The sequence below is a fragment of the Notamacropus eugenii genome, chromosome 6 (genome assembly GCF_028372415.1).
Source record: "Notamacropus eugenii isolate mMacEug1 chromosome 6, mMacEug1.pri_v2, whole genome shotgun sequence".
Lineage (NCBI taxonomy): Eukaryota > Metazoa > Chordata > Mammalia > Diprotodontia > Macropodidae > Notamacropus > Notamacropus eugenii.
The window spans coordinates 230897231-230901031 of NC_092877.1; the positions used below are offsets into that span (position 1 = coordinate 230897231).

The following is a 3801-nucleotide window of genomic DNA, read 5'->3' on the forward strand; positions in this document are numbered from 1 at the left end:
TCTTAGGAATAACATTAGATGTAACATGAATTTCTGGTTATAATTTTATCAAAAATTTTAACAGCTGAATAGACATATACTGAGTACAAAACAATGTCTAAGTACAATAATCATTATGCCAACATATGTACCAAAAATATATTACCATAAAGATTTTTTCCATAAATCGTCATTCAAAGGAAATGAATATAGTTTTCAAAGGACACATAATTACAAATATGAAAGGAAAATTACCAACATGACTGTCAGTCTGAGCAAATGTCCCCGAGCAACATCAAAAGCTAGGGAAAGGCTTAGGGAGGAGAGATAAATGTGATTTTCAAACTGAAGGTATAATGTTAAAGAGCAAATTATCAAAGGCAAAAGTCAACATAATTTTGGCCTTGAAATCTACATGCTTCATAGACACCATTAAAATATCAAATACTGAATAAGAAGCAACTTCATTTCACTAACATTAGAAATATGTGGAGTTCAGCATGTCCTGCCCCTTATCCCTAGGCCCACCCAGCTATCTTCTGACCAGAGAAGACTTAGTAGCTGAGTCGAAGAAGGCACAGCACCATCTGCAGAAGGAAGAAGGTGAAAGGGCCACCAGAAGGAAAATACAAGAGGCTCAGCTGGAGGAGTCATTGCACAAGGCAGCTAACGGGCTTAATCATTCTGAACAGAAGTAGAAGGCTTCCAATGGGGACACTTCATTACATACACACACACACACACAAGGACTTAAGTAAGAACAAAGAACAGACATCAGAAAGCTGAAGCTTGTCCCTTCTGTTCTCCTATTTTCTCAAGAGGTCTAAGTCTCAAGTCTCTGAAGATGAAGGCAATGAAATAGAATTACCTAAGGATAAAAGATAGAGAGGTCAGAGAGAAACAGTTTGGGGTTGGTATTGATGAAGAGGCTCCCATTGCTTCCCCTGAACCTGAACTTAAAACAGACCTGTCTTTGGATCTTCAATCTTTAAGCAGCTCAGAAACACAGGAAAAGTATGGAAAACTGGAGTTTGAAACTAAAGAAGGAGAAGAATTTGAAGAAAGGTCCAATTGACTGATAAAAGAAAGTGTGGAACCAAAAACTGAAAAAGAGCTTGGGTCTTCCCAGAAAGTTGTCAGAAGACACCAAAACATGTTCTGCAAGGTGCCCTTGCTGGATGACAGTTTATGGTGGACAAACAGGTTAGAGGACAAGATTTCATAAGGAGAGTATGTGAATCCCTGAATCTACTGGAAGTAGACTACTTCTGTCTAGCCGTATGGAATAATGTAACTTTCAAGACTTGGCTGAATTCTGCCAAAGGAAAAAAATATCTTCATGAGACTCTTTGGAATTTTACATTCAATGTGAAGTTTTATCCACCTGATCCAGTCCAATTATCAGAAGATATAAGCAGCTATTACTTATGCCTTCAGCTTTGACAGGACATTGTTAGAGGTCAACTGCCTTGCTCCTTTGCCACTTTAGCTTTGCTGAGGTCTTACACTGTCCAGTCTTAATTGGGAGACTATGACCAAGAACTTCATGGTCCTGATTATTAGTAAATGTAAACTGGCCCCACACAAGACCAGAGAGTTGGAAAAGAAGATCATGGAACTTCATAAGTCATATAGGTCTAGACTCCAGCACAAGCTGGCTTGGAATTACTTGAGAATGACAAGAAGCTGTCCATGTATGGATCTGACCTTCATAAAGCAAAGGGTTTGGAGGGAGTGGACATCATACTGGGAGTATGTGCCACTGACCTTGTTTACAGAGAAAAGCTGAGAATTAACCACTTTCCTTGGCCCAAAGTGCTGAAGATTTCCTATAAATATGGCTGCTTTTTTATCAAGATTTGACCTAGAGAGCATGAGCAGTATGAAATTACCACCGGATTTGACCTTCTCACTTCTTGAGTAGCTAAGACATTGTGGAAAGTATGCCTAGAGCATTATACATTTTTCAGACTACCATTCAGGTGTCCTGCTGACAGCTCAGGCCATTATATCAGACACCACAAGCAGCACCACTGTGACTCAGATTACCAAGACCACATAAGGTAGAATCTCAGAGACCCAGGATCCAACATAAGCCTAAGATCCAAATTTTGTTACTGTGACCATTCCCAGGCCCAAACTAGATAAGCCAGTGCTCTTATTGACAGGCCTGCATCATATTTTAAGCATACAGCAAGCAAATGGAGCTCTCAGAACCGTGATTGAGCTGGAGTAGTAGAGACACCAGACAAGTCCTCAACTAGGAACTCAACAGTCTACCTTGGCACCAGTCATTGATCAGAGCCATGGTCTAGAAGTCAGCTTCCCTGGTACCTTGAATGGCATAGTCTCTAAAATGAAAAAAGAAATTGTGAAAGTAGAGAGAAAAAAAGGAAGAAATGACACGTGAACAAGTGGAATCAGAGCCCATTGAAGTATAGGAGGATTTAGACAAGACTCAGGAAGAGATCAGGTAGTCCCATGTCAGCATTAATGAGCTCAAGAAGAGCTTCTTGGAGTCTGTTCCAGAGCCATGGTCCAGCCAATGGGACAAGTGCTTGTCAACTCACTCCTCTTTCCAGATGCTGAACCTCAATGGACAGATTCCCTCAGGAGAAGGAACTATGAATGACATTCTCAAAGAGGAAGTGGATGCCATGACAAAGAGACCAAACCTTGACTTTGAATGGGAATACCATGATAACCCCATTGGAGTCTCCAAAGAGACATGACTTTGGACAAGGAGACAGGAGTCAAAGTACATGGGGCAGCATGTACCATGGTAACAAGCAGATGCTGCTGTCCAAGTACGGTAGGTATAGATATATAGAAGAGTAAGCTGGTGCCTTAAAGATCTTGAATTACATGCTCTCAGAAATACCTGTTTCCTGTCAGTTGTACACTGGTGAAAAAGAGGCAGAGGGTGGTGAAGACCACATTACACCAAATGAGCTATCTGCAAAGCAAAATGGACCATATCCTGACTTTCAAGTGAGTTCAGGGTTCCCCACCCTCATTCAAAGTTTCCAGCCTCCCCCGGTGAAGACTCAGACACTCACCATCTCAGGTGCTGCTAATGCTGGAAAAAGTGAAATCTCAACCAAAGATGTCCCCATTGTTCCCACTGAGACAAAAACCATCACTTATGAGGCTACCCAGACCTATGAGGGTAATAGAGACTTAGACCCAGGTATCTTGCTGACAGCTCAGACCATTACATCAGATACTACAAGCAGTACCACCGATCTGAGCAGACTCAGATTACCAAGACCATAAAACGTGGGATCTCAGATTGAAAAAAGAATTGTGATCAGAAGAGATACCAACATTGATCATGATCAAGTCCTTTTCCATATAATCAGAGAAGCCAAGGAACAATACCTCCACATGTTGGAGACTGAGGTCGTTGTCCATCAGGAAACCAAGATCACTGAGGAGTAACTCAGGAATCTCACCCCACTCCTTATTCAGTCTTGGAGAAAACTAACAACAATAAGGAAACTGGCTTTGAAATTTCAAGAATTTTCTAAAATCACTGAAAAGTTATCTTCCTTTGCATTTGGAGTTGATGACATGGGATTCTTCTAAATACCACTGAGTCTTTGCCACAGCTTTTTCTAGATTATAATGTCAGAAACTGCCTGGTTTTTTACTCTATGGATTGTTTTTTAACTAAGCAATGGTGATCTTTTCAGGGTGGTTTACACTCCTCACTTTTTTTGTCACTGCACAAGAACCTCACCCACAGTGCTAGAGGAGAAAGGCAGGTTATTAATCTTTGTTCTTTACTGTACCCCCTTGGAGACACACATGGCTATAAAA

The 3801-nt window shown here is 40.9% G+C and overlaps 1 pseudogene; it reads left to right on the plus strand.

Moving 5' to 3' along the window:
* Nucleotides 1-439: 439 nt before the first annotated feature.
* LOC140512744 (protein 4.1-like) lies at nucleotides 440-3420 on the plus strand (annotated as a pseudogene).
* The last annotated feature ends 381 nt before the right edge of the window (nucleotides 3421-3801 follow it).